At 42.2% G+C, this 26,285-nt stretch overlaps 1 long non-coding RNA gene across 1 annotated transcript; it reads right to left on the reverse strand.

The window, feature by feature from the left end:
• Nucleotides 1–12,971: 12,971 nt before the first annotated feature.
• Nucleotides 12,972–25,802, reverse strand: LOC139584052 (uncharacterized). Its single transcript, XR_011676678.1, has 3 exons — nucleotides 25,654–25,802; nucleotides 14,860–14,898; nucleotides 12,972–13,473 (listed from the first exon to the last, which is right to left on the reverse strand). It is a non-coding gene; the product is annotated as an uncharacterized lncRNA (long non-coding RNA).
• Nucleotides 25,803–26,285: the final 483 nt, after the last annotated feature.

Below are 26,285 nucleotides of genomic sequence, written 5' to 3' on the forward strand. Positions count from 1 at the left end.
ATTTGCTGTATTGGACTTGTTAATGTGTGAAAGTTACATATTTAAAATATATATTTTTGAATATCCCGCGCTGCCTTTTCAACGGAATGTTGTCAAGGGGTTCCGCTAGCGGAACGTGTGTCCTAGAAAGGTTAATGAATTACAGTGCTACCCTAATAGTCTCGCAGTTCGTTACAATTGCATTGTCTCCTAACCAGCCTTGGGCCCCCAGTTGGCCCAAAGGTTATCTTAAGATCGGGTGAGGTGGCGATGACGGGACTGGCTTCCTCTCTCACATCAAAACATACCTGCAGACGAGTGACAGATGGATAGAGAGAGAGCATGATTAAGCCTTGCTTTTTTTATTCTAACACAGTCAGTCATCTTAATCAGGGCAATTTTTCCATAAATAAACAGGTATTTACCTCTTCATGGTTGTAGGATCTTGTCTATTTTTACAAGTTTTCTATTGAAATTCATTGTGAAGAGCTTATTTATATCTTTTGTGATATGAATACCAAGTATGTCTACTTCACCATCAGCCCATTTTATAGGTAAACCGCAGGGTAATGTACATTTTTTATTTTTTTAAGATCCAATACGTAATATTGTAAACTTATCATAATTAATTTTTGTGTACTTTCTGGACTAAAACCTATCTGGATCTTCAATGAGACATTGCAGAGATCTAGCTAGCGGAACTTAATATACAACTTGAGTCATCGGCATACATGGACACCTTTGTTTTTAAGTCTTGGATTTCTAATCCTCTAATGTTGTTATTGGATCTGATTTTAATAGCTAGCATTTCGATGGCCATAACGAATAGATATGGTGACAGCGGACCCTTGTTTAACTCCTCTTGACAATTCAAAACTCTGAGAAGTAGCCGTTATTTACTATTTTACACCTGGGGTTGTTATACATTATTTTTACCCATTTTACAAGAGAATTACCGAAATTGAAAAAATCCAGGCATTTATAAATAAAATCCAGTCTATTTTATCAAATGCCTTTTCAAAATCCGCTATAAATACCAGGCCTGGCTTCTTAGATCTTTCATGATGCTATTATTTCTAGTAGTTGTAGTATATTATCTCCAATGTATCATCCATGTAAAAAAAACCTGTTTGATCAGGATGAACAATACCTGGTAAAACAGTTTTAATTCTGAGTGCTATGCATTTCGCTAGTATTTTTGCATCACAACATTGAAGTGTAAGGAGGCTCCAGTGTTTTAGATAGACTGGGTCTTTATATTTGCCATCTGGGTCTTGTTTTAATAATAGAGAAATCAGACCTTCCTGCTGAGTCCCTGACAGACTACCATTTCTATAGGAGTAGTTAAAACTATCTAACAATGGAGCTTTTAGTATATCAAAAAATACTTGACATACCTCTACCGGTATGCCATCAAGCTCTGGGGTTTTTCCAGACTGAAAGGATTTAATAGCCTCAAGAAGTTCTTCCTCTGTAATTTGGCCTTCGCACGAATCTTTCTGTACATTTGTTATTTTTCCATTTTTTATATTGTTTGGAAATAATTCCTTACCGTAATCTTCATTCAGTGAGAGCTTCCACTTTTAAAATATAATTCAGAAAATCATAGATGACATAATTGCAAAAGGGTTTTCTAATGATCAATTAGCCTTTTAAAATGATCAACTTGAAATAGCTAACACAACGTGCCATTGGAACACAGGAGTGATGGTGGCTGATAATGGGCCTCTATACGCCTATGTAGATATTCCATAAAAAATCTGCAGTTCCCAGCTACAATAGTCATTTACAACATTAACAATGTCTACACTGTATTTCTGATCAATTTGATGTTATTTAAATGTACAAAAAAATTTGCTTTTTAAAAAGAAAACAAGGACATTTCTAAGTGACCCCAAACTTTTGAACGGTAGTGTGCATAAAACAACAACTCTGAATGGCTCAGAGTGGGTGTCAGAGGTTACGTGATTGACTGCCGGCACGCACCGCTTGTATCAATATATCACTATCTGAAAATGTTTGGTGTGGTAATTACTGTTTAATTCACATTTTCAAGTACTGGTGACAAGTCATGCATTCCGATTCTTGCATAGATTGTAATGGGCACATATGATGTTTGTGTTAAACACTTTTTTGAAGGTTGTACTGATTATAATGAGATAATGCTAAGCTATTTGCCAGCTATGTGTGGTGCCATTTTTGTTGACATTATACAATGCACTCTGGGTGTCACCTAAACGTCTGTCAGACCAAAGATGTGAGGTGTGGGAGGATTCACTCATCTTTCGAGTAAACTTCCGGAAGTGAATGATGGGATGTGAATGATGGTAGATGACACACAACCTTCAACATGCATACTGCAAACAGACAAAACTCATCTTGTCTCCTCTTATTATCTTTGGTTAACGCGAAAAAACACATGGCAGCTCGCACAAACTACCCATCGTCGCATTACTTTCGATTTCTAGAAAATGTTTTACTCAATTATTTCGATCAACGAACCTATGATGTGATGAATTATAAATAGTAATTGCTATTAGCTAATTCATATTGTGGTTTCTGTCAATCTTTCTTCAGTTAATGCTAGGACTACTGTAGCCTACATTTTCCAGTTTGGATAATTGTGTTATATTGTTGCTACTTCTGTGAATGTCTGAACATTGCATCCAAAAATAAACTGCTCACATTCAGGACATAACTTTGTAAGGACTGTGTTTGTGCAAAAAGTTTCTGTGAAAAAACTAACTCAAATGCTGACTGTATGGTCAATCGAAACTGGACATTCTAAATAAGCGTTCTAATCACACCGGTTTGAGTTTATGCTGCAGGGACCTATGTAGAATGAGCCTACCTATTTGTTGGTACATGTTAAATGGGTACTAAAGTAAAAAATCCCGACCTGAAAATGTGTTTTCTAATGTCATTTAAGCATGAGTAGTTGCATTATTGAGTAAAAAAGACAGAAAAAAATTCTAAAAGCATGAAAAAAAACACAGGAGAAAATAGAATTCCGGAAAATACAAAAATATTATTTTATGGGGCCCTTCAGGGTTGTTTATTAACTATTATTTTGCTAAATATATTGACAGAAAACACATCTTGTAAACACATTTAACCTTTATTTAAGTAGGGAAGTCATAAGAACAAATTCTTATATACAATGACGGCCTACCCCGGCCAAACCCTAACCCAGATGACGCTGGGCCAATTGTGCACCGCCCTATGATACAGCCTGGAATTAAACCAGGTTCTGTAGTGACGGCTCTAGCACTGAGATGCAGTGCCTTAGACCGCTGCGCCACTCGGGCGCTCAAAAGGTTACAGGGTAGAGGAGAAGAGAAGAATGTTCCTATTTGAAAGCTATAAAAAAAATAGTAGCTCAAGAGCTAAAAGTATCTCTCATGCTAGAAAAGTTTCCCTGGTTTAGGGGATGCTTTTGTTACATACAGTACATATATGATCTTGTCGGTATTAGATTTTGTAGAACGTATTGTACAGTAAAATCATAATAGCCATCATCATAATAGTACATTACAGTATATAATATATCATACTTAATGTTTACACTTTACGAACATACATTTTCATTGTGTAGTTCACAATCTGTAGAAGACAAAGTTTCAAATCTATAGGTTTACCAAACTGTTAAGTGATTATCAATTTAGAGCAGTTGGATTAAGTGTAGTGTATTTTAACAAATGGGAAGACAATAATATCAAAAGTAATGTGAGCATTGCATTGTGAAAGGCAATGACTTTATATGAACATGTATTGCAATGTGAAACATGTATTTCTAGATGAAACATTGACTAGGTTTGGTGAAACAGTGTATGATTTTGTGTGTTTGTACTTAGTAAATTGAAAATGTGCTTAGAGTTTTGAAACAACTGCCCTTTTGATGATTTGGTACTAAGCGTTGTGAAAATGTACCACATACTTTGGATAATTGCACCAAAGTGAATGAAATAAACTGTATTTTTCTTATTTTTAACTGCATTGTTGGGAAGGTCTTGTTTATAAAGCCCTTTTTATATCAGCAGATTTCACACCTGTTGTATTCAGTGCATGTGAAAAATAACATTTATTTGAAAACATCAGTCTCTGTTTATTTTTTCCTACAGTATCATATTTGTCTCCTTTTACACTCTCTCTCCTGTTCACTCTTGCTCTTCAACTATTCTGTTCTTTCTCTCCTGTTCTGTCTTTCTCTAGCTCTCCTCCCCCGCCCTCTCCCCAGGGGAGTGAGTAGGTGTGAGAGTGGACTGAGTACACAGTCTTTAGGTGTGTCTGTTGTACTGTGTCTTGGCTAAAGGGCGCAGACGGATCAGATGTTTGCTCAGTTCAGTGGTTATGGCCCCTGGTGCAGCTGAGGCCGCTCTAAAACAATCTCAACAATGTGGAGTGATGAAAGGCACGTGAGGGTGGAGAGCAGAGAGACGGACAAGTCTGGGCATGCCTGAGCGAGCAGGAGCGAAGGAGAGGAAGAGGAGGAGAGCAGAGAGGAGCAGAGAAGAGGCACGTGAGGGTGGAGAGCAGAGAGACAGACAAGTATGGGCATGCCTGAGCAAGCAGGAGCGAAGGAGAGGAAGAGGAGGAGAGCAGAGAGGAAGAAAGGAGAGGAGAGTGGTGTGCTGGGAGAAGAGAGACAGACAAGTCTGGGCATGCCTGAGCGAGCAGGAGCGAAGGAGAGGAAGAGGAGGAGAGCAGAGAGGAGGAAGTGGTGTGCTGGGAGAAGAGAGAGACAAGTCTGGGCATGCCTGAGCGAGGGCAAATGGAGGAGAGGAGAACAAAAGGGGAGGAAGGAGGAGAGGAATAGGAGTAGAAGAGCAGAGTGTTGAACGAAAGGAAAGGACAAGTCTGTGCATCCAATAGCGAGAGTAGAAAGGCAACCGTGAGAGGAGAGGAGGATGAAAGTGAGAGGAGAGGAGGATGAAAGTGAGATAAGCCGAGTAAGGGGGGTAGTAGAAGTAGAGGAGGAGCAGAGCGGAGAAGTGAGAAGGGTGTTGAAAGACAACAGAGTAGAGGAGAGAGGGACAAGTCCAGGCATGCCTGAGCAAGAGTGGGAGTGGGTGGAGGAGAGGAGAGACAGACTCCTGCGGCGATCTGGTATGATCTGGGTCTACCACCCTCAGGAAACATGTGTCATTATTTCTTACGTGCTCTATAATTGTTTCTGTAGCTTCCCTTAGTCAATTGTGGCTAAGTACAGATGAAAGGGAATACTTTTCTTTCCAATTACTGTGTGTGAGTGACAATATAACTAGCTCAGATGTGATCAAAATATTTAAAAAATATGGTGTGGAAAAACTACAATAAAAAAAGGTGAAACATGGCCAACGAACTCATTGTCCTGCATTATAACAGATCTAGACAGGGTGACACTTTCAAGGGTTTATTGCAAGATCTGATAAATATTTCAGTCCTATGTGAATGTCGATGGTTACCCTAGTTGAAGGAAATGAACACCCGTAAACTGTTAGTAACTCTAACCTTTCATGGTACATTTGACTTGCAGATTTCACTTTCTGTTTCCTATGTGGTTGATTCATTTGGGATCTTTGGAAGGTGAATCACAAGTACATGCAGTTGAAGTGCACATAATTCCCTGTACTTTGCTTTTCCTTTCTGATTCACTTGATTACACATTGCAATGTGAGAAGTCTTTGAAAAGAGAACTGAAGGGAACTTTACGAATGAAAAGCTGTAATGATTATATGACAGCGTCTGATATGGAGTGACATGAAAAATATGTTTATAATGAAAGTGGACGTCTGGTGATTCAAACTGTATGAAGTTCATTTTTCTATAAACATGGGTCACCAGTTCATGGAATATGTTGTTTAGTCTTGTAGCTACTGTAGTGGCGGATTTCTACTGGAGATTTACCTCGGCTTTTGACCTAAAAGCCTCAGACTTTTCTATTTCCACCACCTCTATGGTCTCGGTGGACCTGCTCTGACTTCGGGCCAGACTGAGGGGGACGGGGACTTTTCAGAAACCATTAACATAACAATGGCTAACTTTTCACGATTAACACCTTCTCACAAAGCAACTGTTTTAATTACGCAGAGGTTATGCAGAGGTTGTTGATTATGTTCTTCACAAGTCCTCAGTGTCAGCTCTAGCTATGGAAACATAATTGTATGACTATAACTACTGTTCCCTGGAGGAGAGAAATGAGGTACATCATACTATACTCTCGCGAATTCGGTTGAATGATCTAAAATCACGCCTGACAAGGCAAATAAAATCCGCGCCTCGCTGGAAGCCCCGTCTTGCACAGGTGATAAGCGTAAGGCTCATTCCTTCAATTTAAAAGGAAACTTCACCACTAGACCCTTTGGGGTGTGTTTCCAGTCTACCTACATAATTTTGAGTGGCAAGAGGGTGTTTCAGACATACTGTAATTCTGCACCATGGCTGTATTTTAGAGTTTTCGCGCCAGGAGAGATCAACCAGTGACATCATTGGTTGATTGAGCCTGCTGTCTGATCTAAAAATTATTGTGTGCTTTGTGTTTCACCGATTGCAGCGAGTAGATAATGTTGTCTATGGTCAATAGAGCCAGTAGACTTGTCTCAACAATGTTCCTATCTGCCAGGACATTGCAGGATATCTAAGTTGACTCATTTTCCCTAGCCCTGTAAAGACTACAGGCAGGCTTTTCAAAACGGGGGCGGTACTAGTTTACAGGGTCACTGGAGCTATGAAACCGTGCACTGTCTATCCAAGTTCGCAAAATACAGCCCTATTGGGTGAAAGAGAGGAGGACCAAGATGCAGCGTGAATATAATCCATATTTAATGGGAAATACTTAAACACTGAACAAAACAACAAACCGACAAAGGAACGAAGACGATACAGTCCCGTAACGTGAACACTAAACACTGGTACACTGAAACAGGAACAATCACCCACAAACAAACAGTGAAAACAGGCTACCTTAATATGGTTCCCAATCAGAGACAATGACAAACACCTGCCTCTGATTGAGAACCATATTAGGCCAAACAACAAACCCAACATAGAAACACAAAACATAGAATGCCCACCCAGCTCACATCCTGACCAACTAAACAAAGACTAAACAAAGGAAATAAGGTCAGGAACGTGACACCTATTTACTTTTTTTTACCTTTATTTAACTAGGCAAGTCAGTTAAAAACAACTTCTTATTTTCAATGATGGCCTAGGAACAGTGGGTTAACTGCCTTGTTCAGGGGCAGAACGACAGATTTTCACCTTGTCAGCTCGGGGATTCGATCTTGCAACCATTTCAGTTACTAGTCCAACACTCTAACCACTAGGCTACCTGCCACCCCAACTTGACCCGGAATACATTGAAGAGGAGTTGAGACAGCGAGGAAAAATAACTACAAGACCATCATGCAGCAGCCTAGACCAGCTGGACCAGGACTCAGGAGGGCAAATGACAAGCAAGTAAGTTTTGCTGTCAGTAGCTAGCGAGCAATATAACCTCTCTTTTTACATGAGGCAGTGTTGTTCAGTACAGTACAATTTGGTGATCGATTCAGCCATAACAGGGCTTGCTAGTACCACTACAACCCAAGCTAGCCAAGTTTAGCTAGTTAGCTGTGTTTGCTATACCTAAAATGTACTGTAGTCTAACATTATAGCTAGTTAGCTAACTAGCCTCAGTGCCTTTCATTAGGAGCAACACTGGAGATATTTTTTTTTATGATGAAGGAGAGTAAAGGAATGACTTTGGCTTTATGACTCATACTAGTCTTGGAGTAACTATACCAGTGCGTTGTAGCTAGCTATATAGCTAGCTAACGTATGTCTGTGGGATGTGTCATATTCTACCATAACCGTTTTTGCATACTGCTGTGTAAACTCACCTCGGTGTCCAGAGCAAATAAACTTTGTCTTGAATACAAGCCATGTCCACTTATTTGCTATATTAACTGACTAATCTACTGTTTTATTGAAACATGGTTCTTGCCAACAAATTAAATGATACTGTCACGTTTGTCGTATTGATGAGACCAAGGCGCAGCGGGATATGAATACATTCTTCTTTTAATAAAGGAAGAACACTTATCAAAGTAACAAAAACGAATGTGAAGCTAAATAGAACGAGTGCTGACATGCAACTCCACATAGACAACTACCCACAAAACCTAAATGGAAAATGGCAACCTAAATAGGATCCCCAATCAGAGACAACGATAAACAGCTGTCTCTGATTGGGAACCAATTCAGGCCACCATAAACCTACATTACCTAGACACTACAAAATCCCCATAGATAAACAAAAACCCTAGACAAGACAAAAACACACATACCCAACCTCGTCACACCCTGACCCGACCAAAATAATACAGAAAATATATAAAACTAAGGTCAGGGCGTGACAGATACACCATCTCTGTGCATTATGTGTTTGAGCAGGAATAGTGAAGCTAGTTTATTCAAATACATTTCATGAATATCAAAATGAATTCATCCAGAAGTTGAAGTCAACACTTTTATTGGTTTCTGATACAGCTGGAATCATTTAGTCACTTGTTAGTGCACTTGTAAAAAATATGATATTAAACCCCATTATATACATATCTACAACAGCTCAATCAATCAATCAATCAATTTTATTTTATATAGCCCTTCGTACATCAGCTAATATCTCGAAGTGCTGTACAGACACCCAGCCTAAAACCCCAAACAGCTAGTAATGCAGGTGTAGAAGCACGGTGGCTAGGAAAAACTCCCTAGAAAGGCCAAAACCTAGGAAGAAACCTAGAGAGGAACCAGGCTATGAGGGGTGGCCAGTCCTCTTCTGGCTGTGCCGGGTGGAGATTATAACAGAACTATGCCAAGATGTTCAAAAATGTTCATAAGTGACAAGCATGGTCAAATAATAATCATGAATAATTTTCAGTTGGCTTTTCATAGCCGATCATCAAGAGTTGAAAAACAACAGGTCTGGGACAGGTGGCGGTTCCATAACCGCAGGCAGAACAGCTGAAACTGGAATAGCAGCAAGGCCAGGCGGACTGGGGACAGCAAGGAGTCACCACGGGCGGCAGTCCCGACGCATGGTCCTAGGGCCCAGGTCCTCCGAGAGAAAGAAAGAGAGAAGGAGAAAATTAGAGAGAGCCAAGATTTTCAAAATGTTCATAAATGACAAGCATGGTCAAATAATAATCAGGAATAAATCTCAGTTGGCTTTTCATAGCCGATCATTAAGAGTTGAAAACAGCAGGTCTGGGACAGGTAGGGGTTCCATAACCGCAGGCAGAACAGTTGAAACTGGAATAGCAGCAAGGCCAGGCGGACTGGGGACAGCAAGGAGTCACCACGGCCGGTAGTCCCGACGTATGGTCCTAGGGCTCAGGTCCTCCGAGAGAAAGAAAGAGAGAAGGAGAAAATTAGAGAGAGCCAAGATTTTCAAAATGTTCATAAATGACAAGCATGGTCAAATAATAATCAGGAATAAATCTCAGTTGGCTTTTCATAGCCGATCATTAAGAGTTGAAAACAGCAGGTCTGGGACAGGTAGGGGTTCCATAACCGCAGGCAGAACAGTTGAAACTGGAATAGCAGCAAGGCCAGGCGGACTGGGGACAGCAAGGAGTCACCACGGCCGGTAGTCCCGACGTATGGTCCTAGGGCTCAGGTCCTCCGAGAGAAAGAAAGAGAGAAGGAGAAAATTAGAGAGAGCCAAGATTTTCAAAATGTTCATAAATGACAAGCATGGTCAAATAATAATCAGGAATAAATCTCAGTTGGCTTTTCATAGCCGATCATTAAGAGTTGAAAACAGCAGGTCTGGGACAGGTAGGGGTTCCATAACCGCAGGCAGAACAGCTGAAACTGGAATAGCAGCAAGGCCAGGCGGACTGGGGACAGCAAGGTGTCAACATGCCCGGTAGTCCTGACGTATGGTCCTAGGGCTCAGGTTCTCAGAGAGAAAGAGAGAATGAGAGAATTAGAGAGAGCATACTTAAATTCACACAGGACACTGGATAAGACAGGAGAAGTACTCCAGGTAACCAACTGACCCTAGCCCCCCGACACATAAACTACTGCAGCATAAATACTGGAGGCTGAGACAGGAGCGGTCAGGAGACACTGTGGCCCCATCCGAAGAAACCCCCGGACAGGGCCAAACAGGAAGGATACAGCTAGCAATATCTATACCACAATTCAGTTGTGAGCATACTAGGCGTTCTATATTATACTACAACATCACTCTAACTGAATATGGATGTTGTTTGTTGAACGTTCCAGGCAGGATCCAGAATGTTCTTCAGCTGGTGAACCTCTTTTTGTGTTAAGTAATGGCAGCTGGTTTAGCAGGTTTTGGCACTGTAGCGATGTTCTTCTTCACCCATTGCTTCAACCTCTTGCAGAAGATTTGTGTATACTGCAAGTCTCCTGGAAAGACACGAAGACTGATCATGATGATGTGTAACCATACACTAAACCATGTTCGTCTGCAAACAAAAAAGGGTACACTAGACTGGAACGTGTTTTGTTACACGCAGAGGCAATAATGGGGAATTGAGATTGGCTGTTAGCAAAGATGTGAAAAGTTTGAAGGGGGCTTGACTTGTAGACAGTCTTGTATTGTTGTGTATGAGCACCTACAGTTGTGCTGTTGAGTAGACAAGCACTGCCAACAGAGTGATTAGGCTAGAAGAGTATACTAACAGCCCCTCTCCTCCATACCAAAGAACTGATTATAAGGGTGTGAAACATTTGAGGAACACTTCGAATCAATTGTATTTATACATCAGCAGATGTCGCAAAGTGCTTATACAGAAACCCAGTCTGAAACCCCAAAACAGCAAGCAATACAGATGTAGAAGCACAGTGGCTAGGAAAAATTCCCTAGAAAGGCAGGAACCTAGGAAGAAATCTACAGAGGAACCAGGCTCGGGGGGGTGGCCAGTCCTCTTCTGGCTGTGCCAGGTGGTGATTATAAGACTACCTGGCCATTAAGGCCAGATTGTTCTTCAAGATGTTCAAACGTTAATAGATGACCAGCAGGGTCAAATGATAATCACAATGGTTGTAGAGGGAGCAACAGGGCAGCACCTCAGGTGTAAATGTCAGTTGCCTTTTCATAGCCAAGCATTCGTCCGGTGAACAGGTCAGGGTTCCATAGCCGAAGGCAAAACAGAACGACCAGATGGACTGGGGACAGCCAGGTGTCAAGTTGACAGAGAGAGAGATTGATTAAGTTCACACCGGACACACCAGGTAAGACAGACTGACCCTAGCACCCCCGGCACATACTGTAGACTATTGGACACCATAGTGCCCTCAAAGCTCATCACAAAGCTAAGGACCCTGGGACTAAACATCTCCATCTGCAACTTGATCCTGGACTTCCTGACGGGCCGCCCACAGGTGGTAAGGGTAGGTAACAACAAATTTGCCATGCTGATCCTCAACACGGGGGCCCCTCAGGGCAGGGGCAGGCACGGCTCCAACACCATCATTAAGTTTGCCGATGACACAACAGTGGTAGGCCTGATCACCGACAACGACGAGACAACCTATAGGGAAGAGGTCAGAGACCTGGCCGTGTGGTGCCAGGATAACAACCTCTCCCTCAACGTGATCAAGACAAAGGAGATGATTGTGGACTACAGGAAAAGGAGGACCGAGCACACCCCCATTCTCATCGACGGGGCTGCAGTGGAGCAGGTTGAGGGTTTCAAGTTCCTTGGTGTCCATATCACCAACAAACTAACATGGTCCATGCACACCAAGAGAGTCGTGAAGAGGGCACAACAAAACATATTCCCCCTCAGGAGACTGAAAAGATTTGGCATGGGTCCTCAGATCCTCAAAAGGTTCTACAGCTGCACCATCGAGAGCATCCTGACTGGTTGCATCACTGCCTGGTATGGCAACTGCTCGGCCTCTGACCGCAAGGCACTACAAAGGGTAGTGCGTACGGCCCAGTACTGTACATCACTGGGGCCAAGCTTCCTGCCATCCAGGACCTCTTTAACAGGCGGTGTCAGAGGAATGCCAGTCACATTCTGTTAAAGGTCCCCAAAGCACACACATCCCTGGCTCGCTCCTCTTTTCAGTTCGCTGCAGCTAGCGACTGGAACGAGCTGCAAAAAAGACTCAAACTGGGCCGTTTTATCTCCGTCTCTTCATTCAAAGACTCAATCATGGACACTCTTACTGACAGTTGTGGCTGCTTCGCGTGATGTATTGTTGTCTCTACCTTCTTGCCGTTTGTGCTGTTGTCTGTGCCCAATAATGTTTGCCATGTTTTGTGCTGCTACCATGTGTGGTTCTACCATGCTGTTGTTATGTTGTGTTGCTACCTTGCAATGTTCTTGTCTTTATGTAGTGTTGTGGTGTCTCTTGTCGTGATGTGTGTTTTGTCCTAAATTTGTATTTTATTTGTTATTTTTAATCCTAGACCCCGTCCCCACAGGAGGCCTTTTGCCTTCTGGTAGGCCGTCATTGTAAATAAGAATTTGTTCTTAACTGACTTGCCTAGTTAAATAAAGGTAAAATAAAATAAAACCTGGTGGCACAGATGCTGTATCATCCTTTCCTACACTTAAAATTGCCCTTGCCTAATAATTGTGTCTGAAGCGGGGCTTGCAACGTGGCTATTCTCACCATAAGGCGTCAGTTAACTTGGCCTTGGTCAACTTGTTAAAAAGTTGTGAGTACAAAACTAAGGCCTTGGTCAACTTGTTAAAAAGTTGTGAGTACAAACCTAAGGCCTTGGTCAACTTGTTAAAAAGTTGTGAGTACAAAACTAAGGCCTTGGTCAACTTGTTAAAAAGTTGTGAGTACAAAACTAAGGCCTTGGTCAACTTGTTAAAAAGTTGTGAGTACAAACCTAAGGCCTTGGTCAACTTGTTAAAAAGTTGTGAGTACAAAACTAAGACCTTGGTCAACTTGTTAAAAAGTTGTGAGTACAAACCTAAGTCCTTGGTCAACTTGTTAAAAAGTTGTGAGTACAAAACTAAGGCCTTGGTCAACTTGTTAAAAAGTTGTGAGTACAAAACTAAGGCCTTGGTCAACTTGTTAAAAAGTATGAGGACAAAACTAAGGCCTTGGTCAACTTGTTAAAAAGTTGTGAGTACAAACCTAAGGCCTTGGTCAACTTGTTAAAAAATTGTGAGGACAAAACTAAGGCCTTGGTCAACTTGTTAAAAAGTTGTGAGGACAAAACTAAGACCTTGGTCAACTTGTTAAAATGTTTGGCAGGGAGCCAAGTAACAATAAACAGAGCAGCAGTAGAGAGACCACGCAGAAGTGCGTTGCGTCACCAGTAACTTGTCTTGTAGACAGTTTAATGTATTGGTTATTTTGATTTCTCAAGAGGGTATTGTGCTTCCATAAATACCTTTGGCTGTCGTGGCTTGTTTCAAAGTCAGATGATGTTGAGCTTATTCCAGGCTGAAAGCTTTCATCCAATGGGTCTACAGGCTCTGTACTACTGAAGCTGGTGTCAAGTTCATCATCATCAGAAGCAGGAGGAGTCTGTAAGACACATAGTAGTCAGTGATAAGCCAACATTTTACTACTTTGTCCCCATCAATACGCACTCAGACAAGGTACTATATCCACTCACCCCCCTCATGTCAATAGGTCATGCATACTAACCTTCACACCCAACAGACACCAGTCAGTCACCCACACCATCCCCTCCTTACTAATACTTCACGTTCTCTGATTTAGACTTCAAGCCTTGAACAGTCACCTAAGGGTCCCGCTTTAAATGACGTGCAGCTTGTAAAGGCTTCATAAACACTACATAAATGTGTTACAAATCTATAACCATATGTCATCCTTTATAAAGGGTTCATAAATGTGGAATAACTGTGTGACACAACCACCAATGTCAGATATGGCATAACCACTATGTGACATAAACCTGTGCTTTATAAGGGGTGGCATAAGCACCGCTTAATAAAGGCCTTATAAATCGTATTATTTTGAGGCTTCACAAAGTATTTATAACCCTGTCATGCATCTTGTTAGAGCAGTGCAAGGCCAGGATATTGGGTTCGATTCCCGGGGCCACACATACGTAAAAATGTATTCACGCATGACTGTAAGTCACTTTGGATAAAAGCATCTGCTAAATTGTATATATTATATTTCACTAAAACATTTCTAGGATGGCCAAACCTTTTTCGCTCTTGGGTGCATAGTCAATATTGGACCTGACTTCAACTTCCCCCAAAATGCTGTCCTGCAATATGACACACACACACACACAGCAAAACACGTTGGTAAGGCCTTTTAAAAATCTGTTTTTATTTTTTGTCTACTTGTTTTTTCCCCAAAATATGTTTTCTTGTTTCTGTTTTTCCAGGTTTTGGATTTCACCCGTTTTTTTCTGCTTTTCCCCAGTTTTGATAATTTTTTAAATAGAAAAACAACTAACACAGTCGAAAGTAATACACGTTGATAAACCCTGCCCATTTCCACAGTTGATCTTCTTAAAATGTGATTTTAATCCTAACCCTAATTAATGAACGGCAAGTTTGAAGTGTTGGTCCACCAGACCTTCAGCACATTTGGGAAGAAGTGTCTAGGAACGGAATTAGGTGTAATGTGACTAACATCACATCACTTTATGCCATCCTTCAGCACAACATGTCACCCTTTATACAAAGCACATGTTTATATCATATTTGACCTAGTGGGTTATGTCACATTTGACATAGGTGATTATGTCACAGTTATTCCACATTTATGAACCCTTTATAAAGCATGACATACCGTTATAGATGCTGTAGTCTACTTGTAAACACAACTATGACAACAAGACATGGACCATGTTTATGCCTAGCTCCAGTATATTTTTTTGCTCATCATGGAGTCATGGAAAGATTTGCTAGATTTTATAAGCTTACTTACACTAGTTCCTGGTGCTGCAGATGTTGATGGGATCGGACTCTAAATAGAACACATAACGTTAGTAGTTAGTTAGCTAGTTAACGTAACTTGATGAAGCTAACGCTAGCTTGCTGAGTTACAAATCACATCGCCAGATAGCAGCTGGCCAATTACATTGATATGCTTTGGAATGCCTAGTCAGCGTATTATGAAAGCTAGCTAGCTGGATTTGCAAAACATACAAAAAGATGGTCACATAAGCGGATATCCCGGGTCCGTTCAAAGTGTGTAAAGCTAAGGATCCACAAACTCCAGTGGCTCAGAAGGGAACTTCACACAACATCCAAACAAAATCCCAAGCGGGCACAATAGGTTTAGAAACCGGTCTGAGACAGTGCACACCCTTTAGGAACTGCACCAGGGTACAAGCCCTGGGGTGGCTCCACAGTTTCACCCATGACACGCTGTAATAGCCGCCATGTACATTTTCAAAATAGAGAATGAATGATCCTGTCCGAAAAGCTCCTGTAAAGGCATTAAAATGTCCCCTACATCACTCTGAAAAGGAACAATTCCTTTATTTTGGTACCAAAGCTCCAACGCCTGCCACTTATATGCATACAGCCCTCCTGGGGAGGACGAATAGTAGCAATCCCTTCCTGAGGTAAACCTGTAGCCACAAGATTGAACATCTCAAGGGCTCCAAACCTCTGACAGAGGGTGCCAAACCTGTCCGTGCATTTGGGATAAGTTGCCACGAGACGATCTCTGCGAACCAACGTTTCTTGGGCCGCGGCGAGACACAAAAAGCAAGAGCATGGGTGCACTGCTCCCAAGCAATAGGGAGTGGGCCAAGGTTAGGATGAAGAGACACAGAGTCCGACAAGGACACCCGAGGCGTCCGGTTTAGGCTATGAGATGCGTCCGGGTGAGTGGTTAGCAACAGCCCCAGGGGAACGACTTCCATCACAGAAGCTATGCATTGCCATAACCTGGACACCCTCCATGGGGATAGAAAAGTGTGATTCGCTAGTGAGTCTAGTCTAGCTTGAGGTCCAAAAAAGGAATGCGCTGAGATTGAGTCAGACAGCTCTTTTCTGGTTTCTTATGAAGCCTTGAGACTGAATACAAGACAATAGAGCGTTTGACAGTGATGAGGGGTGGTCGTTTGACCGCAGACCCATTACGGATGCAGGCAATGAGGCAGTGATCGCTGAGATCTTGGTTGAAAACAGCAGAGGTGTATTTGGAGGGCGAGTTAGTTAGGATGATATCTATGAGGGTGCCCGTGTTTACGGATTTGGGGTTGTACCTGCTAGGATCATTGATACTTTGTGTGAGATTGAGGGCATCAAGCTTAGATTGCAGGATGGCCGGGGTGTTAAGCATGTCCCAGATTAGGTCACCTAGCAGCATGAGCTCAGAAGATATATGGGGGGCATTCAATTCAAATATGGTGTCCAGGGCACAGCTGGGGGCAGAGGGTGGTCTATAGCAAGCGACAACGGTGAGAGACTTGTTTCTGGAAAGGTGCATTTTTAGAAGTAGAAGCTCGAATTGTTTTGGTACAGACATGGATAGTGAGACAGAACTCTGCAGGCTATCTCTGCAGTAGATTGCAACACTGCCCCCTTTGGCAGTTCTATCTTGGCAGAAAATGTTATAGTTAGGGATGGAAATTTCAGGGTTTTTGGTGGTTTTCCTAAGCCAGGATTCAGAAACGGCTAAGACATCTGGGTTAGCAGAATGTGCTAAAGCAGTGAATAAAGCAAACTTAGGGAGTAGGCTTCTAATGTTAACATGCATGAAATCAAGGCTTTTACGGTTACAGAAGTCAACAAATGAGAGCACCTGGGGAGTATAAGTGGAGCTAGGCACTGCAGGTCCTAGATTAACCTCTACGTCACCAGAGGAACAGAAGAGAAGTAGGATAAGGGTACGGCTAAAGGCTATAAGAACTGGCCGTCTAGCACGTTCGGAACAGAGAGTAAAAGGAGCAGGTTTCTGGGCACAATAGCATAGATTCAAGGCATAATGTACAGACAAAGGTATGGTAGGAAGAGAGTACATTGGAGTAAAACCTAGGCATTGAGTAATGATGAGAGAGATATAGTGTCACGCCCTGGCCTTAGTTATCTTTGTTTTCTTTATTATTTTAGTTAGGTCAGTGTGTGACATGGGGGAAGTATGTGTTTTGAATTGTCTAGGGGTTTTTCTATGTTTATGGGGCAGTGTTTAGTCTAGGTGTATGTATGTCTATGGTTGCCTAGATTGGTTCTCAATTAGAGACAGCTGTCTATCGTTGTCTCTGATTGGGAGCCATATTTAGGCAACCATAGTCATTAGGTAGTTTGTGGGTGATTGTCTATGTCTATGTTGCATGTTAGCACTTAGTTTGTATAGCTTCACGTTCGTTGGTTTATTGTTTTGATTAGTTTGTATAGTGTTCGTTTCGTCTTCGTCTGATAATAAAAAAGATGTATTCATTTCACGCTGCACCTTGGTCCTCTTCTCTTCCACGTTACGACGATCGTGAAATATAGTCTCTAGAGACATTTAACTTCTTGACGCTAGGGGCCAGATTTTTATTTTATTTTTTATAACGTTCCCAACGTAAACTGACTATTTCTCAGGCCCAGATCGTAGAATATGCATATAATTTACAGATTATGATAGAAAACACTCCAAAGTTTCCAAAACTGTCAAAATATTGTCTGTGAGTATAATAAAACTGATTCTGCAGGCGAAAACCTGAGGAAATCCAACCCGGAAGTGCTTTTTATTTTATTTTATCCCTGTTCTGTTGCCTGCCCCTCCTCCATTTAAAGGCGTATCAACCAGATTCCTTTTCCAATGGCTTCCTCAGGCTGTGACCAGGCTTTAGACATAGTTTCAGGCTTTTATTTTGAAAAATGAGCGAGATTTCTCAAAACGAGTCAGGTGTCCTTTGATTAGTTCCTGCGCGCGAGAGGGGTAGCTCGACATTTTCTTTCTCTCTTTTATTGAATAGCTTACCGTCCGGTTGCAATATTATCGATTATGTATGTTAAAAACATGTATGTTAAAAAACGTTTGACATGTTTCTACGAACATTACGGATACTTTTTGGAATTTGTCTGCCTTTCAGGAACGGAACGAGGCTGTGGTTTTCTGAACATAATGCGCAACCCAAATGGCGCTTTTTTGTTATAAAACGAATATTTATCGAACAAAAATAACATTTATTGTGTAACTGGGAGTCTCGTGAGTACAAACATCCGAAGATTATCAAAGGTAAGCGATTAATTTATAGCTTTTCTGACTTTCGTGACCAAGCTAATTTAAGGCTAACTGTTCTAGCATTGACTGATACACTCACAAACGCTTGGATTGCTTTCGCTGTAAAGCATATTTTCAAAATCTGACACGATAGGTGGATTAACAACAAGCTAAGCTGCGTTTTGGTATATTTCACTTGTGATTGCATGATTATAAATATTTTTAGTATTATTTTTGAATTTGGCGCTCTGCAATTCAGTGGTTGTTTAGGAAAATGATCCTGGTAACGGGATCCGTAGCGCCAAGAAGTTAAACCAGGTGATGTCATCGCTTATGTGGGAGGTGGAACAACATGGTTGGTTAAGGAATATTGAGCAGGGCTAGAGGCTCTACAGTGAAATAAGACAGTAATCACTAACCAGGACAGTAATGGACAAGGCATATTGATATTAGGGAGAGGCATGCGTAGCCAAGTGATCATATGGGTCCAGTGAGTGGTTGGGCTGGCTGGGGACACGGCGATTCAGACAGTTAGCAGGCCGGGGCTAGCAAGCTAGCAGTTAGCAGGCCGGGGCTAGCAAGCTAGCATAAGGGCCTTAGAGGGACGTCGCGATGGGGGAAAGTCTGTTTTTGCCTCCTCGTGCGGTGACGTCGATAGACCAGTTGTGGATTAGTAGGGTTCCAAGTAGCAGAGGGGTCCAAGTCCAATTGGCAAAATGGGTATAGTGGGCCAAGAAACTGGCCGATGGATCAGCTAACAGTCCAATATGCTCTAGATAGCTAGCAGGCCGCGGTTAGCAGAATGTAAAGTCCATGGAGAACAAGAGCACCTCCTCCCAGCTGCCCACTGCACTGAGGCTAGGTAACACGGTCACCACCGATAAATCCATGATAATTGAAAACTTCAACAAGCATTTCTCAACGGCTGGCCATGCCTTCCACCTGGCTACTCCAACCTCGGCCAACAGCTCCGCCCCCCCCCGCAGCTACTCGCCCAAGCATCCCCAGCTTCTCCTTTACCCAAATCCAGATAGCAGATGTTCTGAAAGAGCTGCAAAACCTGGACCCATACAAATCAGCTGGGCTTGACAATCTAGACCCTCTATTTCTGAAACTATCCGCCGCCATTGTCGCAACCCCTATTACCAGCCTGTTCAATCTCTCTTTCATATCGTCTGAGATCCCCAAGGATTGGAAAGCTGCCGCGGTCATCCCCCTCTTCAAAGGGGGAGACACCCTGGACCCAAACTGTTACAGACCTATATCCATCCTGCCCTGCCTATCTAAGGTCTTCGAAAGCCAAGTTAATAAACAGATCACTGACCATCTCGAATCCCACCGTACCTTCTCCGCTGTGCAATCCGGTTTCCGAGCCGGTCACGGGTGCACCTCAGCCACGCTCAAGGTACTAAACGATATCATAACCGCCATCGATAAAAGACAGTACTGTGCAGCCGTCTTCATCGACCTGGCCAAGGCTTTCGACTCTGTCAATCACCATATTCTTATCGGCAGACTCAGTAGCCTCGGTTTTTCTGATGACTGCCTTGCCTGGATCACCAACTACTTTGCAGACAGAGTTCAGTGTGTCAAATCGGAGGGCATGTTGTCCGGTCCTCTGGCAGTCTCTATGGGGGTACCACAGGGTTCAATTCTCAGGCCGACTCTTTTCTCTGTATATATCAATGATGTTGCTCTTGCTGCGGGCAATTCCCTGATCCACCTCTACGCAGACGACACCATTCTGTATACTTCTGGCCCTTCCTTGGACACTGTGCTATCTAACCTCCAAATGAGCTTCAATGCCATACAACACTCCTTCCTTGGCCTCCAACTGCTCTTAAACGCTAGTAAAACCAACTGCATGCTTTTCAACCGTTCGCTGCCTGCACCCGCACGCCCGACTAGCATCACCACCCTGGACGGTTCCGACCTAGAATATGTGGACATCTATAAATACCTAGGTGTCTGGCTAGACTGTAAACTCTCCTTCCAGACTCATATTAAACATCTCCAATCCAAAATCAAATCAAGAATCGGCTTTCTATTTCGCAACAAAGCCTCCTTCACTCACGCCGCCAAACTTACCCTAGTAAAACTGACTATCCTACCGATCCTCAACTTCGGCGATGTCATCTACAAAATAGCTTCCAATACTCTACTCAGCAAACTAGATGCAGTTTATCCTGTTGAGGATAGAGGGCGCTATTTTCACTTTGGGAAAAAATCGTGCCCAATTTAAACGGCCTCGTACTCTATTCTTGCTCGTACAATATGCATATTATTATTACTATTGGATAGAAAACACTCTCAAGTTTCTAAAACCGTTTGAATTATATCTGTGAGTAAAACAGAACTCATTTTGCAGCAAACTTCCTGTCAGAAAGTGAAAAATCTGAAATCGAGGCTCTGTTCCAGGGCCTCCCTATTAATTTGCTTGAAATTTATGACTATACATGCACTTCATACGCCTTCCACTAGATGTCAATAGGCAGTGAGCGGTGAAATGGGGTGTCTAGCTTTATCTGAGGTCAAAAGAGAGGTCTTGGAATGACATGACCCCAATTTCCTTTGTTCAGGAAGGCGCGGGAAGGACATCAGCATTGGCTTCTGAAAAGCTTTCGTTATAGACGGCTAATATCTCCGGCTTTGATTTTATTTGATAAATGTGATAATATCATCGTAAAGTATGTTTTTTCAATATAGTTTCATCCGATTATTGAAATTTTTTCGGGAGTTTTGGCGTGTTCCGTTCTCTGCGTTTGGTGACGATGGACAGCTTCGCGCCACTTGGCTAGTTTTGGTTGCTAATTCAACAGACGAAGAGGACATTCTAAATCCAAACAACGATTATTCTGGACAAAGGACCCCTTGTACAAGATTCTGATGGAAGCTCAGCAAAAGTATGACCCATTTATGATGTTATTTCGTATTTCTGTCGAAAATGTTTAGTATTATTTTCCGCCCAGATTTTGGGCGCTGTCTCGCTATAACGTAAGCTGTATGTCGTACTAAAGTTATTTTTAGAATTCTAACACGGCGATTGCATTAAGAACTAGTGTATCTATCATTTGCTGTACAACATGTATTTTTTAGTAAAGTTTATTATGAGTTATTTGGTCAGAATAGGTGAGTGTCAGAAATATATCCGGAGATTCTGGAAAAAAGTTGCTACGTTTTCACAATGTATAACCACGGATTTCAGCTCTAAATATGCACATTTTCGAACATAAGTGTATTGTATAACCTGATGTTATAGGACTGTCATCTGATGAAGCTTATCAAGGTTAGTGAAAAATTATATATATTTTGCTGGTTTTTACGATCGCTAACTTTTGCTGCTAAGAAATGGGTTGTGTTTTTGGCTATTGTGGTAAGCTAATATAATGCTATATTGTGTTTTCGCTGTAAAACACTTAAAAAATCTGAAATATTGGCTGGATTCACAAGATGTTTGTCTTTCATTTGCTGTACACCATGTATTTTTCATAAATGTTTTATGATGAGTATTTAGGTATTTCACGTTGGTCTCTGTAATTACTCTGGCTGCTTCGGTGCTATTTGTGATGGTAGCTGCAATGTAAAACTATGATTTATACCTCAAATATGCACATTTTTCGAACAAAACATAGATTTATTGTATAACATGTTATAAGACTGTCATCTGATGAAGTTGTTTCTTGGTTAGTTTGGTTGTTTCTTGGTTAGTTTGGTTGGTTTTGTGCAAGCTACCTGTGCTGTGAAAGAAATGTCTGTGCTTTTTTGTATTTGGTGGTGAGCTAACATAAATATACGTGGTGTTTTCGCTGTAAAACATTTTAAAAATCGGACATGTTGGCTGGATTCACAAGATGTTTATCTTTCATTTGCTGTATTGGACAAAATATGTTTTGAATTTCGCGCGCTGCCTTTTCAGTGGAATGTGGGCGGAGTTCCGCTAGCGGAACCCCTGTCCTAGACAGGTTATCATAGTGCCATCCGTTTTGTTACTAAAACACCTTATACCACCCACCACTGCGACCTGTATGCTCAAGTCGGCTGGCCCTCGCTACATATTCGTCGCCAGACCCACTGGCTCCAGGTCATCTATAAGTCCATGCTAGGTAAAGCTCCGCCTTATCTCAGTTCACTGGTCACGATAACAACACCCACCCATAGCACGCGCTCCAGCAGGTATATCTCACTGACCATCCCAAAAGCCAACACCTCATTTGGCCGCCTTTCCTTCCAGTTCTCTGCTGCCTGTGACTGGAACGAATTGCAAAAATCGCTGAAGTTGGAGACTTTTATTTCCCTCACCAACTTTAAACATCTGCTATCTGAGCAGCTAACCGATCGCTGCAGCTGTACATAGTCCATCTGTAAACAGCCCACCCAATTTCCCTACCTCATCCCCTTACTGTTTTTATTTATTTACTTTTCTGCTCTTTTGCACACCAGTATCTCTACTTGCACATGATCATCTGATGATTTATCACTCCAGTGTTAATCTGCTAAATTGTAATTATTCGCTCCTATGGCCTATTTATTGCCTACCTCCTCATGCCTTTTGCACACAATGTATATAGACTCATTATTTATTTTTTATTTTTTTTCCTACTGTGTTATTGACTTGTTTATTGTTTACTCCATGTGTAACTCTGTGTTGTTGTCTGTTCACACTGCTATGCTTTATCTTGGCCAGGTCGCAGTTGTAAATGAGAACTTGTTCTCAACTAGCCTACCTGGTTAAATAAAGATGAAATAAATAAAAAATAAAGTAAAAAATTAGCCTTCAGGGGACGTCACGCCTGAGTGGCCTGTTGGAATCCTCGGGCAGATTATGTCTGTATTCCAGTCGTGAAGGATCGGCGGGGTTCCGTGCCCCGTTCCCGGCAGTAGAAGGGGTCCGGATATTGTAGCCCAGGAGTGGGCTTCAGGAGTAGCCCAGGAGCCCTAGCCGGGAGATGGGTCTAGCATGGGCTAGCTCCAGGCTAGTTTGTGCTTGCTCCGGGACGGAAACGTTAGCCAGGAGTAGTCAACCCAGGTTGCGGTTAGCTAGCTGCGATGATCCAGATGAAAAGTTTCAGAGTTTGCGGTAGGAATCCGGGGATATGGAGAGAAACTTAGGTCCGGTGTGCTCTGGTTTGAAACGCGTTGTACGAACTGGCGAAAGCTTCCCGAGCTAATGGTTAGCTGACTGATAGCTGGTAGCTAGTTAGCTAGCTACCAATACTTTTGAAAAAAACAGATCCACACCACATTGGGTGAGGCGGGTTGCAGGAGAGTATTTTGAAGTTGAGTTTGAGGAAAAATATTTAAAAAGAATGCGAAAAATATATATAAAAGATATATACAGTGGGGCAAAAAAGTATTTAGTCAGCCACCAATTGTGCAAGTTCTCCCACTTAAAAAGATGAGAGAGGCCTGTAATTTTCATCATAGGTACACTTCAATTATGACAGACAAAATCAGAAAAAAAATCCAGAAAATCACATTGTACGATTTTTAATGAATTTAATTGCAAATTATGGTGGAAAATAAGTATTTGGTCACCTACAAATAAGCAAGATTTCTGGCTCTCACAGACCTGTAACTTCTTCTTTAAGAGGCTCCTCTGTCCTCCACTCGTTACCTGTATTAATGGCACCTGTTTGAACTTGTTATCAGTATAAAAGACACCTGTCCACAACCTCAAACAGTCACACTCCAAACTCTACTATGGCCAAGACCAAAGAGCTGTCAAAGTACACTAGAAACAAAATTGTAGACCTGCACCAGGCTGGGAAGACTGAATCTGCAATAGGTAAACAGCTTGGTTTGAAGAAATCAACTGTGGGAGCAATTATTAGGAAATGGAAGACATACAAGACCACTGATAATCTCCCTCGATCTGGGGCTCCACGCAAGATCTCACCCCGTGGGGTCAAAATGATCACAAGAACGGTGAGCAAAAATCCCAGAACCACACGGGGGGACCTAGTGAATGACCTGCAGAGAGCCGGGACCAAAGTAACAAAGCAGTAACACACTACGCCGCCAGGGACTCAAATCCTGCAGTGCCAGACGTGTCCCCCTGCTTAAGCCAGTACATGTCCAGGCCCGTCTGAAGTTTGCTAGAGAGCATTTGGATGATCCAGAAGAAGATTGGGAGAATGTCATATGGTCAGATGAAACCAAAATATAACTTTTTGGTAAAAACTCAACTCGTCGTGTTTGGGGGACAAAGAATGCTGAGTTGCATCCAAAGAACACCATACCTACTGTGAAGCATGGGGGTGGAAACATCATGCTTTGGGGCTGTTTTTCTGCAAAGGGACCAGGACGACTGATCCGTGTAAAGGAAAGAATGAATGGGGCCATGTATCGTGAGATTTTGAGTGAAAACCTCCTTCCATCAGCAAGGGCATTGAAGATGAAACGTTGCTGGGTCTTTCAGCATGACAATGATCCCAAACACACCGCCCAGGCAACGAAGGAGTGGCTTCGTAAGAAGCATTTCAAGGTCCTGGAGTGGCCTAGCCAGTCTCCAGATCTCAACCCCATAGAAAATCTTTGGAGGGAGTTGAAAGTCCGTGTTGCCCAGCAACAGCCCCAAAACATCACTGCTCTAGAGGAGATCTGCATGGAGGAATGGGCCAAAATACCAGCAACAGTGTGTGAAAACCTTGTGAAGACTTACAGAAAACATTTGATCTCTGTCATTGCCAACAAAGGGTATATAACAAAGTATTGAGATAAACTTTTGTTATTGATCAAATACTTATTTTCCACCATAATTTGCAAATAAATTCATTAAACATCGTACAATGTGATTTTCTGGATTTTTTTTTCTCATTTTGTCTGTCATAGTTGAAGTGTACCTATGATGAAAATTACAGGCCTCTCTCATCTTTTTAAGTGGGAGAACTTGCACAATTGGTGGCTGACTAAATACTTTTTTGCCCCACTGTACATGGGACAAGACAAGACAAAGACGTCTGCCTGCAACGCCATCTTGGAATACCTGTGGAAGACTGGGCTTCCAGCGAGGCATGATTTTAGATCCTTCAACCAAAGTTTTGAGCGTGCGATTTCCCATAGTATGTTGTACCGAGGTTGACTGACTGAAAGGGAACACAATTTCCCTCAACTTCAGGGTGTATACACCAGTGTAACACCGGTGTCACAGTCGATAAAACAGCCTCTCTGAGTGCCTGACTGTCTTTCTGTAGCTGTGACAACTTCTGCTTGTCATTGAGAGGGCGAGAAGGCAAGGTGGTCTCGTTTAGAGCCATATATGGATGCTCTATAGTTCTGTCTAGACAGAAAGCACCTGAGCACAGTCAGAGAGGACTACAACCCCCCGCAACATACCCTCATGTCATCCCCATCAAAGAGATCTAGGGGATGGGGGGGATAGAGGCGCTAAGCCTATGGAGACACGCGAATTGAAATCACATGGGTGTTTGTGAGCGCGTGTGTGTGCAAGTATGCATTTAAGTGTGTCTGTGCGTATGCTTGTGTGTGTTTGTGTTAACAATCCATGTAATAGTGTTTTTAAACTACTTATAACCAAACCATCAAGTAAAATGTTACCTTTCTCCATGATTCATGTTGCCCTCTGAAGCTCTGCTTTGATGTGTTGTCATGACGTCTTCGTGTTTGCAGGTTTGGTGTTGTGTGGAAAGTTTATTCTGACTAGAGTGGCGGTGCGCTTCTCTGGTCTTGTTGCAGAACACATACTTTCAGCTCTACGGACACAAATTCAGACAGACATAAAACAAAGACAAAAGGCAGCAGGTACCACTTTCAACACACTTTTACACCCACACTCACAGAGTAACAGCACCCAACCCCTGGGTAATGTTTCATACTGAACACAAATATAAACGGAACATGTAAAGTGTTGGTCCCATGTTTCATGAGCTGAAATGGAAGATCTCAGAAATGTTCCATTTGCACAAAAAGTGTATTTCTCTCAAATTTTGTTTACATCCCTGTTAGTGAGCATTCCTCCTTTGCCAAGAAAATCAATCCGAGTGACAGCTGTGGCATATCAAGAAGCTGATTTTTACATCTGTGTGTATTGTTGTGAATTGTTAGATACTACTGCACTGTTGTAGCTAGGAACACAAGCATTTCGATACACCTGCAATAACATCTGCTAAATATGTGTATGTGACCAATACAACTTGATTTGACTAGTATATTACCATATTTCCGCCCTC

Source organism: Salvelinus alpinus, chromosome 9 (assembly GCF_045679555.1).
Source record: "Salvelinus alpinus chromosome 9, SLU_Salpinus.1, whole genome shotgun sequence".
Taxonomy (NCBI): Eukaryota; Metazoa; Chordata; class Actinopteri; order Salmoniformes; family Salmonidae; genus Salvelinus; species Salvelinus alpinus.